The sequence below is a fragment of the Hirundo rustica genome, chromosome 5, assembly GCF_015227805.2.
Source record: "Hirundo rustica isolate bHirRus1 chromosome 5, bHirRus1.pri.v3, whole genome shotgun sequence".
NCBI classification, from domain to species: domain Eukaryota; kingdom Metazoa; phylum Chordata; class Aves; order Passeriformes; family Hirundinidae; genus Hirundo; species Hirundo rustica.
The window spans coordinates 42,508,657-42,523,601 of record NC_053454.1 but is presented as its reverse complement, the minus strand read 5'-3'; the positions used below and the strand labels follow the sequence as shown (position 1 = coordinate 42,523,601).

Sequence of the window (14,945 nt, the reverse complement as noted above, 5' to 3'; positions counted from 1 at the left end):
ATGGTATTTTTTCCAATTTCTTTGTTCGACATCATAAGAAAGACAACTACTAGTTAAGTCAGACTTGGTGACTAGATGTATTGTGTATGAATATATACCCAACCTAACATTAGAAGAAAACTCTGCAGAAGCTACAATATTTTAAGCTGTTACCAGTGGATCTTTCTTCAAACATATCTTTTAAGTCTTCCAGTAATTACCACTTGTGTGCAACGTAACATTTTTCTGTCTTGTTAAGAACACAATAGTATAATTAGATTTGTTTAGCATACTGTTTAACATACCTTGTTATAAAAGATATAAAAATAAAAACAAACCCTTTTTCTCCAATACCTGATTAAGAAGATACACTGGGAACACATTTGAAAACAAGCCTAGATCTCATAGATTTATATAAGACAACAATATGTGGCTGCATCATTTTTCTGTGTCAATAAGACCTTACGTACTCACAAGACAAATTTGGTATTTGTTTAAAAACAACAGACTTCATAGAATATGTGTTATCTGTCTGGTGACATTTAATATAAATCAAAGTACTAAGTCAAAGTGAGCAGCTGCTGTGCAATCCCTTGAATTGCTAAAGCACGTGTAGCTCTTTAGTAACCATCCGGTCAAAAGTGTTTCACTTAAGGCCCAGTAAACTGCATATCAGTTGAGGTAGTTGAATTCACTGCAAAGCATCCAGCTTTTCTCTTTCTAGCTGTCTTTTTCTTTCATGGCAATTCATTTATTTTCTAAAATTTACCACTAAGCCAGAAAGAGGCACTGGAAGAAAATTCAGGAGCAACTGCAACCATTGGGAAAAAAGGTGTCACAGCAGACCGAATTCCTAGCACTGATGCTGGGGCAGAAAGATTAAGCGAGCTAGGCATCTATGAATCTGAGATATAAAACAAAATCCTAGTTTAAAAATGTTCACAAATATCTTTATATTCAATCTGTAACCTAAAATCCTGTTTGTAAACATTTGATACATAGACCTTTCTGTTTTATTGCTGAGCATGTCTAGAGGTAGGGCGGTGAGGAGGAGGAAGATGAGAGATGAATCAGAAGAAAACTGAAGTTCTTAATAGCATCCAGGGACTAGGAAGATTTTCCTGTCAAGGATCAGCCTGCAAAAAGTCCTGGTGGGAATTGCACTGCCCATGACAGCTTCTGGGAAGAAGCTCCCTCAGGCAGGTATAAGTCAATAAATACTCTGTTGCAAAGGAAGGGTGGTTGAGAGATGCACCAACAGTTCTGGGTGAAATGTGTGTTATTATAACATACAGCAATACCCCCGGCAAAACGAAGCTGACAAATGCTTTCACTCCTAAACAGCTGGCATGTGTCCAGCAGAACACACTAAAAAATGTTTAAAACCCTGGAAGGAACAGAAACACCAACATGCATTTTAAAATCTGAAATCCACCTCCAGTCTCTTATCTGTAGCCATTGAATAGACGTGGCTTGTATTTTCTTGATGGCATTACTCCAGTAAGCAACTTTATTGGCAATGAAAGTGACAACCTTTTAAGCAGTGATTAGAAATGACACAAAGTGATTTTTAATAGAGCGCTAAAAGTTGGAAAATAGCAGCGCTAAGATTATTCACAATTACTGATCATATTACTTTGGCCAAAAAATACCTAAATGACTTCAATACCTTAATTAAAATGAGCTAGTTGAAGCAGAGGAATAGGCTCTCTTGCACAGGAAAGCTTTTGAAGCATCTGGTAGCACAGTGCTGTGCCATTGAGTTTTAAACTGCTCAGCCACACCTGGCCGATTCACCCTCTTGTCCCTCAGGTGCCACTGACATTACACTCCAGCCCACTGGGATGTTTATCGGTTTTGAGATTTTCAGCTGCTGAGAGAGGACAGTTGTTTCAGCTGCCATCCAGCTGGCTTTGAGTCTCCTGATTTTTCCTTCAAACCATCAAAAGCCTGACACATAATATGTCTAAAATCCCCAGAAAGCAGATTCTGGCCTGAATTAAAATCAGCATTCCCTCACATCAGTAACTTTTGCAAGGAACGTCTCTTCTGAATTAAACTCACATGCCACTTTGGCTTTGCCATCTCTAACACCTGCACAGTAACGTGTATGTAAAACCATCCAAACATACATACAGAATATAATATACCCATTTTCTTCCTGAAAAGAAATTTGGAAGGCAAGAGGGAAGAGAAAAGAAAGCACCACATGATAGAGTAGTCATTTTGATTAACCCTGTATAAGCTTATGCTCAGATAGCGTAATGCAGACAAAAATGGTGCAAAGCACAAAGAATACGGTCACAAACCTTTTTTGAAATGTAGGTTTTAAAACCTACTAATTTTCTAATGTAAGAACAGCTCAAATGAAACAAAGTTCTTTGAGAGCCTTACTCTATATTCTTTGTGGAAGTACCTTCAGAGGAAAACTCACTGGCTGTAGATGTGACAGTCTTTAAAACAGCTATTGGTTCAAAAAGAGGCAAGATTTCAAGATCTGACACTACTAGAAAGGCAACCATAGTGAAATGACAAAAAATGTGATGCACCTTTGTCTGATCCAACCAAACCCCAAACTTCGTATTTCACTTAACTCACAAGTTGTTGGACAATCACAAGTTGTCCAAATGCTTCAGAAAAAAAATCTTTACATCAACCCAGCTGCATGTGGGAATTTTAAGTATGAGAACTATTTCAGGTCAAAGATGGCAGGAGGAACATCAGCCTCCACAGGGAAGACAAATGTGTCTCTCCTTCTCCGACTAACACCCCAAAACACTCTGCATCATATAAACTAATCATAAAACTTGCTCTCAACTTATCATGACCAAAAATATCTGCTCCCTGACAACCTCTGGGCATTCATAGAATCATAGTATGGCTCAGGTTGGACAAGACCTTTAAAGATCACCTAGTTCCAGACCAGGGGTGCCATTTACAGGGCCCCAGCCTGCCCTGAAACATTTCCAAGGATGGGACTGGCACAATTTCCCTGGGCAACCTGTTCCAGTGTCTCACAACCTTCACAGAAAAGATTTTCTTCCTAATAATTCATCTAAACCTGTTCTCTTTAAGTTTGAAACCATTGCCACATTGCAGCCTTCCAGTACCTAAAAGGGCTTTATGAACAGGAGAAGCAATTTTATATGGGCAGATAGTGACAGGACAAAGGGCAATGGTTTTAATTCTGTAGGGTCAAGGTGGAGTTGACAGGTCTCTGAGTGTTAACTAGGAAGAAAACCATTTAAATATGTGACTTTTTATATAATTATATACAAATATATTTAAAATTTAAATACCAGGTATCTTTGTTGAGGGATAAATACCAATCAGAATAAATAGGAATTAACATTTCATAAGGGGGGCAGGGAGGGTTTGGTGTTTTCTTTTAAGAATCATATGCAACATGGAGCAATAATTCCAATACTACCTTAGATTAGGGTACATGTTACTTGAAAACCCTCACTATGAGTCCATTCCCAGTTTTCCTGAAAATCTTCTCAGAAATTTAGCAGCATTCTACATGGGTCTCCAGATTTATTTATTAGGGTTTACACCAGTGCTTTGAACTTGATTTTATTTTATCCCTTAAAGAACCAAATATGCTAAGCTGAAGAGAAACAGGGACATACAGGACAAAACAATCCCTTTTCCCCCCCTCATTACAGTACATTGAAAGTGTTCTCTAATATCCTAACCCCTTCTCCTGTTTGCAACCCAACTTTCTTCCAGCATACCTCTGCTTTAAGTTAACATTTTCACTTTTAAAACACCATAACTCTCTGCCCTACCAAAATCTGTCCTTATTGCCTTATGTACTATGGACCTTACCCCACTTCATTAAACTTTTCTTCACATGTTCTGTTCATGCTACCATTTCTATTCGTGAAGGTATCCAGCGCACCCTTTTGTTAATTCTTCCAGATGAATCACTCCTAAAAATTATTCAAATCAAGCCCAAAAATATGTTAAACACTGATTTGAGCATGCTTTCCTCAGTGTAGCACCCACCTAAGCCCATATAGTCACCTTACATGGCGCAATGGACCTTTTCTAGGATTTCCCTGTCTATTAGAAATTACTCGAGAAAGAGACAGACAAACAAACAAACAAAAAAAGAACAAAAAAGAAACAAAAAACCAAAACAAGCCTGTAAAGAGAATACTTTTTTGTCTAAAAGTCATTCTGCCTCCTCATTCTTCCTGCACTTTAATTGTAAAATGTCAGTTATGTACAGATTCAAAAGAGCTGCCCACAAAATAGTCATTGAAAATACATAGTAACATCTTCATAAATGCCGTATTAAAGCTATGCAAATTTCATGGGTAGATGCAGAATTTTCCCTAGCTGCATGTGTAGCATTTACAGAACATCTTAACACAAATGCCTTTGATTCCCTCAGTATTTTTTGTTACATCCCAGCGTTTCTCATTCTGAATGCAGAGATGGAAGCTAACAACACTGTTTATTCTTTAGAATATATTTTTTTTAATAGATATGGAAGGTAAATAATCATTTAGAGAGTGATTTGGTGCAAAACAACCTACAATGTGAAGCCCCCAGCGCTGCTGCCACAGTAGTGCTCCGGGGCTGGCCAAAGCCTGCGCCTAGAATGACACCCGGTGGCCACCGGAGCGAACAGCACGGTGTGATCCCTGCCCTCCAGCCTCCCTGCGGGGCTCGGTGACACGGGCCATCGCTGTGCGACAGCCGGGCGTCAGCGGGAAATCCATCACAGGATCTGCAAAATGCAGGGAAACCCTGCCTGCACTCAAATTGAGATGCATACAAATTTTGAGTAACGCATCATGTTTTGGTTAATTATGCACCATATATATATATATATATATATATATATATATATATATATATATATATATATAGTTGCATGGGACTAGCGGCTAATGGTTTCAGAAATCTTAGAATGAAATTTCTTGTTTCTAGCGGTGGGTGAGTGGCATTTCCAAAGCATGACTTGTGCATGCTCAGGATTAAACAAAATACTGCTATTCCAAGGTAAGGAAGATTACTTTATCTATTCTTAAAAGTTAGAGGACTGAAATGCATTTATTTAGTGTTAAGTTATTGGAGAAGAAATCCAAATTAGAGGGAGACATTGTCAGGCTTAAAATAAATTTGAACAAAGTAAAACTGTAACGGCATTTCAAGAAGTCATCAAGTTTAAAGCAAGGAGTCATGCTCTAGAAAAACAATTGGCAACATCAGCAAGAGTTAAGAGCTTCTTGACACATCTCATTCTGATTAAGTACCATATGATTCAGAGCAGAGCTTTTTTTAAGTAGCAGCCTATTCAAAATTATTTAATAATATTCAGTGTAGTTTTAACAGTGTACATTCATAGGACTTATGGAAAGTGAAACAGAAACAGAATATTTATTACTAGTCAAATTATATATTTTATTTCTTATATCAGAGTCAAAATTCCTGGTGATGCCATTCCATCTCTTTGTAGCAGCTAGGGGTATCAAAGAAGATATTTTCCCTTTTTTCCTGCTTTTTCTCTAGTGAGTTCAAAGTCAAGTAAATAAAATTTCACAGACATCCTCACACAATGGAAATTTTTAAGGCAATGTCAACTCTGAGCTTCCTTAGGTGACTCTTGTACCACTATCCTCACTGGGCACAGGTTTGAGGGAGGTGGTGGGCACATACCCACACTCTACAACTCAAAGCCCTGAAAAGGGCTTTACTGCTTTCTCATCTCATCTGTGCCTTAACATCTCTACTTAGAAAGATAAGTGTTAGAAACAAAGATAATTGTTTATATAAGCATAATGAAATTATTCAGGTACTTTGTCTGAAGCAATAGCTTATTAAGACACGTTAGCATACAACAGCTGAAAGAGATTACCACTGAACACAAAACGACAGGCATGACAAACTACACCAGTCTGGAAACAATGACAAAAATGTGTCACTTATCAGTAAGTATACACGTGCTCTTGCTGGCCAACCAACCATGCAAGAATTTAAGGATTGTGGCAGATCCAGAGACTGCATGAAACCTAAACAAATAAGAAGCATAGCAATGGGAAGAATGACCTCCCACTGTATTAAGTTTAAAGCTAGATATTGCCAAATGACATGTAAAGCTGGTGGAGTATGCACACAGCTAATCCTTGAGATACCATGGAACCAGACCAAAAACAGCATTGGGAAGGCAGATGGAGGGTTAAAACACAGCCTTATAAACTGCTGCCAGCTGCCAGAACTGCGCAGGGGTTCAAAGCTCTGTGTTCCACAAGCCAGGCTGTGACTGAGCAGCCTTCAGAGAGAGACTGTTCAAGCATCTCCTTTGATCTTATCCTTCAGTGGATGCAGCCATGTTCTTCAACAGTTGAAAAGTTTTTAATTTTTGAGTTCACCTGCTCTCTGTTCACTGAAGAATGAAAACTCATTATTAACTGGGAAGTAGATATAGTAATTGTCAATGTGATACTGTATTTTATACTCCTTCCACCTTCTCCCACCTGCTAGATTTCTATGTAAAGCCAAATTGTAGTCTAAGTGTAGTAGAATCAGGTGTGGGAAAACAAATTTACAATATAAGTGTTAACCAGCTATAAGGTACCAAAAGGCACAGCACAGTATTCTAGACTGTTGTATTTACACCCAGACCAACTACCATTAGGCACACGGTGTCATCTTTATAAAATTTGTCATATATACTATATTAGGGTCAAAAGAGTTTTGATTGTGGACCAACAATTTGATTTGAGGAGGCTGAGCAATCCCCTAAAGAGTCAAGAACAATCTCAAAAATAGTATTATGCAATGGTGGTTTCTTTCATGTATTACACTGAATCCACTGTGGAGCAAAATATGTTCCACACAACAAAAATTCTACCTGCATGTCATTTCAAGTTCTAACTTTCCAACTCTCTAAATTTCAAAAGTCATGTCTTTCTTTAAGAGGAGAAAAATCAAACACAGCCATGCGCAACCATCCTGCCCTCCTGTCTAAATCCTAAGATAGTCTTCCAGGTTCCAGAAGTAAAAGTATAAGAGCAGAGAAGCAGAGGCAAGCACCATCCCCAAACCAACAAGAGACAGACAAATGCAAAACTCATATCAGTCACATCCTTGCTGTCTTCCTAGCTCAATATTAACTCCTAATTATCTGGGAAATCAACCATAAAAAGTCACTTTAGGTCAAATATTCAAGGTAACATCTTTACTGATGTTCTGTTGCTTGGTCATAAAATTGTCTTTAGTGAAAGAATTCTCTTCAGATGATCATTTTTTTCCCAACAGTTTGAAGAGTTACAAATCTCACATTTTCTATATTATCACCATGAATTACCCTGATGAGATTTTGCAAAGCATCTAAAAGAACTCCTGTGTAGTTCTGGCAACAGTGAAATTTCTTACTTCTTTGTGAAGGTTTCTTTCATTTTTGGCATGACATTTACATTCCCAAACTTGACAGACACAGCAATAGTTAGTCTTGGCACTCACTGTTGTGCAGCTCTGGCTCAAACGTTACTTAGTGTACTTTGTTTTAAAGAATTCCCTCTGGCTGTTTCCTTTCAGCACAATTTTGCTTTTAATTATTGTTCCATGACAAAATCCAAAATACCAAAATATTTTTTTTACAGAGGCACAAGATCAATGTATTTTGATACCTTACAGGATAATTCCGAATAATTTGCAGATGATAAAAACTGCGTGGGAGAGGCTGATAGGGCTGGAGATCAAGGCTGCGCTGCCATTCAGCAGGACCTTGGTAGGCTGGAGAGCTGCATGGCGAGAAACCTAACGACGTTCAACAAAGGCCAGCGTAGGGTCCCACACTGGGGAAGAATAACCCCAAGGGCCAGCACAGGCTGGTGTTGGTCCTGGGGGCTGACCTGCTAGAGAGCAGCTCTGCAGGGAAAGAGCTGGGAGTCTTGGTGGGCAACAAGCTGTCCATGAGGCAGCAGTGCCCTTGGGGCCAGGAGGGCCAATGGGATCACTGGGTACATCGGGAAGAATGCGGCAAGCAGGTGGAGAGGATTGATCCTGCCACTCCACCCAGCCCTAGTAAGGCCACATCTGGAGTGCTGTGTCCAGTTCTAGTCCCTGCCATTCAAGGAAGATGAAGAGGCCTGAAACATCTCTCTTATGAGGAGAGACTGCAGGAGCTGGGCCTGATCAGAAAGAACAAGACTGAGAGGAGACTCAAGGCACCTAAATATCTCAAAGGTGGGTGTCAAGAGAGTGGTGCCAGACTCTTTTCAGTGGTGCCCAGAGACCGGACAAGGAGTAATGAGCACAAGAAGTTCCACCTCAGCATGAGGAAGAACTTCCTTACTTTGAGGGTGGCAGAGCACCGAACAGGCTGCCCAGGAGGTTATGGAGTCTCCCTCTCTAGAGGTATTTAAAACTCAACAGGAAGAGTTCCTGTGTCACCTGCTTGAGGTGACACTGTCTTGGCAGAGGGGTTGGACTAGATGAGCTCCAGAGGTCCATTCTAATCCTAATTATTCTGTGATTAAGCATCATTCCTTCAGGCTTGGAAAAAAAAGAAATCTTTACTTAGTTTTCCTGTTCTCTCATATTTACTTCCATCTTTTCTTACAAGATCACCATTGGCTAAGAAACCCTTTTTTTTTTTTTTTTAAATTTGTACATTATCTCCTGCTCTTTAAAATACTTAACTATATTAAACAGATGCATAAATTAATTGGTAATTCCAAGCCACATATACACCCTCCCAATCACTCATAGTGTGCAATGGAGTTCTGCCTTTGTTTTGTCCACCAGGATATGCTTTTCTTTTTACCCTAAGCTGAGCTGATGACATTGCACTTATAATATTTAATTTAAATAAAGAAACAACTGCAGGGAGAAGAGAGAAGACAAATGAGTCAAGTAGGGATGACAAAATTCTCAAGGTCTGAGAAACAGTTGCATTAAATCCACAGCGGAGACCCCACCCTTACTGCACATGAATGTGGCTGCCATACAAAATTTCTGTAAACATTGAGTGAAGCTATTTATACACATATATGTGAAGAGTCCAAGGACAAAAGACATCTAAGCTGTGCAATGCAGAAACTCAAGTAAATAGATATCAGGAATTAAAATCCCTCCAGCATGGCACCTTATACAATTTGAAAACCTCATATTCATTTGTGGAGATGACAAGAATAATAATACTGCATTCTACATTCTTGTTCTACATCTTTTCCCAGCACCACATTTACCTAAAAATAAACTAGAAATGAATACCATACCTTTTGTTTGATGAAAAAAACTCTAATTTTTAAATAAACTTTGCAATTAAAGTAATTAATAGCTAAAAATTTTACTACTGAATTGGCATGTGGTTGTCACTGAACTGCAAGCAAGTTCTTTAAAGTTATACACACTTAAAAATGCATATATAAAAGGTGAAAGAGGCACAGTCTTTTCTGTGACAGAAACAGAACACTTCTTACAGTCACTTAAACTGCTGGTGCTCTGGAAACAAGGATGCACAAGTTAAAAAAATCAGGATTTTAAACAATTAGTAGGAAAAATCAAATGAAAAATTACAAAAGTCAAGGAATGTTAGTTAAATAGGAAATTGGGTTTTATTGAACATTTAGTTTGTGCAAATAAGAATTTAATTTATTTACGGAAGGCACTTGTTTCTCCTCTACTAGCAGGTCAATGACTGTATAAATAGCTACTATTAGTAAATGCAACTATCACTTAAAAAGACAAATGTTACCATGGTGACTCTACAGGGAAAAATAATAGTAAATAATAGTAAAGTCTTGATTTAAAAGGTCAGGAAAGCAAGCCCCACATTATGCTCATTTTTCCATAGTGTAAGTGCTACAGCTGCCTGTAAAATTGATGTAGAACACTTGAGAGACAGATATAGATTAAATATAGATACCACACACACACACACACACACAAAAAAAAAAAAAAAAAATCTCCAAAAAAAGGACCACAGAACCCCCCCCCCCCCACAAACAAACAAAACCCACAAAAAAACAGCAACAACAAAAAACCCTACCAACCAAAAAAAAAAAACCCAAAATGAAACAACACAAAAAAAATAAAAAACCAAAACCCTGGACGAGATGCACTTGGAACCCTAGAGACTGATCATCTGCTTGGCACCAAGGCAGCAGTACCGATACACAAAAATTAAAACATGCTTATATTTATACTTTTCTATAGCCTGCCCCTAGAGTAGACAACACCCTTATTTTTAGAAAGCTCCTGAGTTGGGACATTTACATCCTAAAACACTGGCAAATATTCCAACCAGGTCTTCTGCAGGAGGTCAAACACCCTCTTTCTCTCTTAATCCATCCAAAGGGTTGGTTGTCCTGCCCACCATAATCTTCACCTTCCCTGAAGTATGAGGCAGGAGCTCACTGTGAAGTGTCCCTTCCCAAAGCTAGGAGGCAAAGGTGTCACTCAAACTTTGTCCCTTGGCCATTAGCAGGCCACTGTTCTCTGCGACAGTTTGGAGGCAGCTGGTGATATTTACATGGTGGCTGTTGTCATCCAAGTTCCCTTGACAACCTCATGAGTGATCAAATTGACCCTTAATTTATACATTTATGCATTTATACATAACTTCAGGATACACGACAGTTTGGAGTAAATGTGATCCATGCCTGTGCTGTTTCTCCAGACAGAAATCACGGAGATTTGTTCCAAGTGACTGATGCTAGACGTCAATGAAATTTTGGAAAGTCACAGTATTCTCATTCCCAAAAAGAAATAACACATTGAATACAGAGAAATGGAAGGAATTCATACCTTAGATGTATCAGTACAGAAAAAAATCAAATAAGCCAAACGAAACCACCACACACAAAACAAGAATAAAACAAAGAAAACAAAAAAGCAAGCAAACAAAAAAACCTACACATCAATGAAAAATTACTCTTCCAGAATAAGTATCCAAGGCAGAATCATCACAATTCTCAGGCAAAACCCTCTCTTTCTCTTCTTCAACAAGGACAACACTATTACAGGTACCACACTGATCTTTTCAGTCTTCATTTACCTTAATATATTAGAGAGAAGAATTCAGCATAATGTCTAGAAGGGATCACTCTGGGGTGGAAAGTAAAAAGAAATTAGAACAACCGGATTTTTTTTTTTTCCCCACAGGTAGTTTTGGTGACAAAGGTCTAAGGCACATGTGACAAGTCTACAAGCTTTGCTGCAACAGTGTCATTATATGTCATGGCATTCTACATCTGACATTTATTGAAGTTGTCTTTCTGGAAACAGAGCAAAAAAGACTGCAGCAGTTCACAAGAAATTGCAACCCTTTAATGGAAAATAAAATTAACTTCATTTTTACTTTTAAAATTAGGTAAGATGACCTTTCAAATAAATTAAAAGAAAATAAACTGCTCAGTAACTTGAAATACATATAGCTTACTGATTAAAAGAGACTATGGGCTTAAAGAGCCTACAGCTTAGGTGAATTTGTAATGTAAGCTACCAAAAAAATCCACTAACATCTCAAGCATGATTTAAAAATATATTATACTAAGCAAATATGTAGGTAGAGGCAAGGAGAATGAATTTCATGCATTCTCAGAGCATGACGGAATTGACAGATTAACAGTATTTCTCCTTAAATAAATGACCTACTGGCCACAGCTTCACTTTGAGGAAGTGAGTCATGAAGAAATGATAATGATTATAATGATAATGGCTGCCTATCATTCAGGTTATTTAGGATACAGAATGCTGCAACACATATGGAAACATTACACTTAAGTACTTTGTAATACAATAAAATTAGGGAACATTCCAGAGGACAGTCTTTTGTAGCCCTTTAATCCCTCGATTGCAATCCAGACAATCCTATACAACTACAGGTTAAAATATGGTGATGATCAAGTTAATGAGGTTTACACAAGGAAACACAGAGGAAAAGAGGTAAAATTTATTAAGAATATTGCATCCCCTCGCTAAAATCAGTGTCTGACACAATCTACTTCCTGGATTTTAAATCATCAAATAAGCATTTTGCTACTAATTATAAAGTTGACATTCAATCAAAATCTTTAGAGGAGGAAAAATGAATCTGCTTTGAATTCATTTTTGGATGAAACATTTAGCTATAATAGCACAATAAATTATTCAAAGCTACTGTTATAGATACACGCTAAATGTATCTCTCTATATTTAGCATTAAAAGTACTGCACTGTAAACTCGCGGACAAGAGAAGAATTACCACTTCTTTGGCTATGGCCACACAAGACTTTTATAGCATGAGTTCAGCCAAATTGTTTTTCAAAAGAATTTGTTCAGCCTTGTAATTTTTTTTCAAGATATCAATTCATTCTGCTTTCCAGGACTTCATTAGTCTTCCATATTCCTTTCTATACCCAGTGCCACTGTCCTCAGTTCAATTATTCTCTGTTCACTGCTGAACATCAAGCCTCAAGTCACTGTAAGTCAGATCAATGACTCAAGCATGCAAATCATTCCAAGTTACACTACAGATCATGTAAGAGATTTCTTTCACACTTCAGTGGAGCTATGAAAACTGTCTGAAGGAGAGGAGGACAGTTACAACAGGACTCCAACCAAAACCAATCCCAACACTGACTCTGCTGGGAGATGCTACACAGCATGATGCAAACTGGGATGTTCTGATGCCTTAGCTAGGGCAAACTCACTCAGCTTCATTGGCTCCCAGACAAGAGTTTGGTAAGTTCTAGTTCACACCTGAAGCAAAGGTTTGGTATGAAGGGATTTGATTACCATGTAAGACCTTTTAACCAAGGAGTTAATTTAGCATTTCATTTTCTGCACCAACATTAGATTCAGCCAGATATGAAACCTCTGAAAACTGCATTCAGGGGAATTAGTCAAACAGTATTGATATCTGTACAATTTTTATCAAAACAGATATGTACTAGAAATAGTTCCCAATAGCCACTGTCATTCATATAAGTACACAAAAATCACATAGACACCCATGCCCTTCCAACTGTTTAGCCCACAGCTTAGGAAAGACTCACAGAAAAATCTTCACCAATAAATATTAGAGAAATATTATGTTCCTGCTTGCTTTTATCCTGGAAAATAAACCTTAAAAGTTCAGCTTTCTTGCCTATTAAGCTCTTGACCTCTTTTTCAAGTTGACAAAAGATACTGCAGTACCCAGGCAGACACAAAAGGGCAGATCATTTCTTAGTCTTTGAAACAAAAATGCACTCATGAGTAATACATGGGCTCAAGATTCCCTCTATATCCAGATCCATTTTTTCATGGCCACATAAACATAGCCTCAACAACAATCACATGGGGGATCTATGCAGTAACAGTCATCCCTTACAGATAAGTGCAGGATCCCACCTAAAATTTCTGAATGGTGTTGTAGAAGATCAAAGATTATGAATAAATAAAATAACAATGGACCACAGAATGGTCCACAGGTAGCAGCAGCCTTTCATATTGTGACTGTAGAAGATTGTTCACATTATGTTCACATTTCTTATCACATATCTGTAAACCTTCTATTTGTTCCATTCATTTTACAGTTGTGGAAATGACTACTGCTGTAATATTGTTCATGTATAGATACTTGTATATTACCTGGTCCTGAGACACCAAAAACATCTCTTCAGTTTCTATAAGGAAGTGATATCAGAAAGGCATCTGTGGTAAGTCTTTCAGATGTGCTGGAAATAAATGATTTTCCACAGAGAGTATGGAAAATTCCACCACCTACCTCTGAATACTGGGAATATTGCTTAATAGGAAGCACTGAGTCACTTAAATTTATTTCATATCCAGGAATGAATCTGGTAAACAGGTAGGTCATCTGTTTATGTAGCAAGGCACTTTGGGGAGGAAAAATCCTTTAGAACTTGTGTGATGAGGGCAAGGAGGTCAGTGTGTTCCCAGAATCTAACCTGCTTTTTTCCAAAATGCATTATGAAAGAGATAAATAGAACACTGCACTTCTGAGTGGCCTCACAAAAAAAAAAAAAAAAATACAAAAAAAAAAAGAGAGCCAAAGTTCAGGCTAGTTCTTTTTTGCTGAAAAAACTGTATTCACAACTCTACAATGGCCCTTAGACTTACTAAAAGTGAACGGAATAAAACTGATGCAGCCTAAACTGAAAATTAAAGAGAACGAGATGTGAATATTTCCCTCTTACATATAGCCTCTTTTGATAGTAAAGCAACATAAAGGACATTCAAACCCAAGAATGCTAACTGATCTATTCAGGATAGATGTAAAATTCTGAAAACCAATTAGAAATTAAAGGATAAATACAATCATAAAGAATTTTACTTATCTGTTTGTCCTGACAAACAGATAAATAAAATGCAGGACATATATCCTAACTGCGTAATCAACCACATACGTGTGTGTGCACAAGAATCCAATAGGTACAATCAAGACTGATAGAGCAGCACGCTTCACTCACAAAAAAAAGGACTATTTTAGCTTTGCTGCACAGTTACCTTCAGGTAAGCGTAATAGCTGCAAAACATTCTGACTAGCATTTATAGGTCACTAAAGATATTGCTGTACAGCATCTCACACTGCTTCATCTCGAGCGGCCACCCAGTTCCACATGGTAATTTGCCGGAAGGGGAATGTTTTGTACCTATTGAGAAAAGAACCAGTGAGATGGGTGCACAACATGAATAGGTGCTTTGCATAAATGTGTTAGCCCATAAAGTGGTTTTTTGGTAGATTTTGCTGTAGTTTAGATGGGAAGGGACACACTAATCCCACTCCTGTCTCCTTCGGCTCATTTTATTCTACATGCCAGATCTGTCACATTTACCAATGACACGGGAGGATGCCCTGGGGACAGCTTTAGGAGCTTTGACGAATGTGGACAGGCCTCCACTTCCACACAGAAATGGTAAATGTCTGAATCATACGCAGAGGAGTAAAGAGAAATTTAATACAGGGAAAGGTACAATCAAATCATTCCTCACATCTGTCAGAAAACATTACCAC

At 38.0% G+C, this 14,945-nt stretch overlaps 1 long non-coding RNA gene across 4 annotated transcripts in view; it reads right to left on the bottom strand.

Annotated features, from left to right (window-relative positions):
- The window catches only part of LOC120753566 (uncharacterized), a 48,300-nt gene that overhangs the window by 22,444 nt on the left and 10,911 nt on the right, over positions 1-14,945 (bottom strand). For 3 of the 4 annotated variants that reach the window (XR_005701151.2, XR_009207860.1, XR_005701153.2), the window contains exon 2: positions 3,811-3,914. The exons of the other annotated variant lie outside the window; for it this stretch is intronic. This is a non-coding gene — a long non-coding RNA (uncharacterized LOC120753566). The remainder of the gene's footprint in view (positions 1-3,810; positions 3,915-14,945) is intronic. 4 annotated transcript variants of the gene reach the window in all.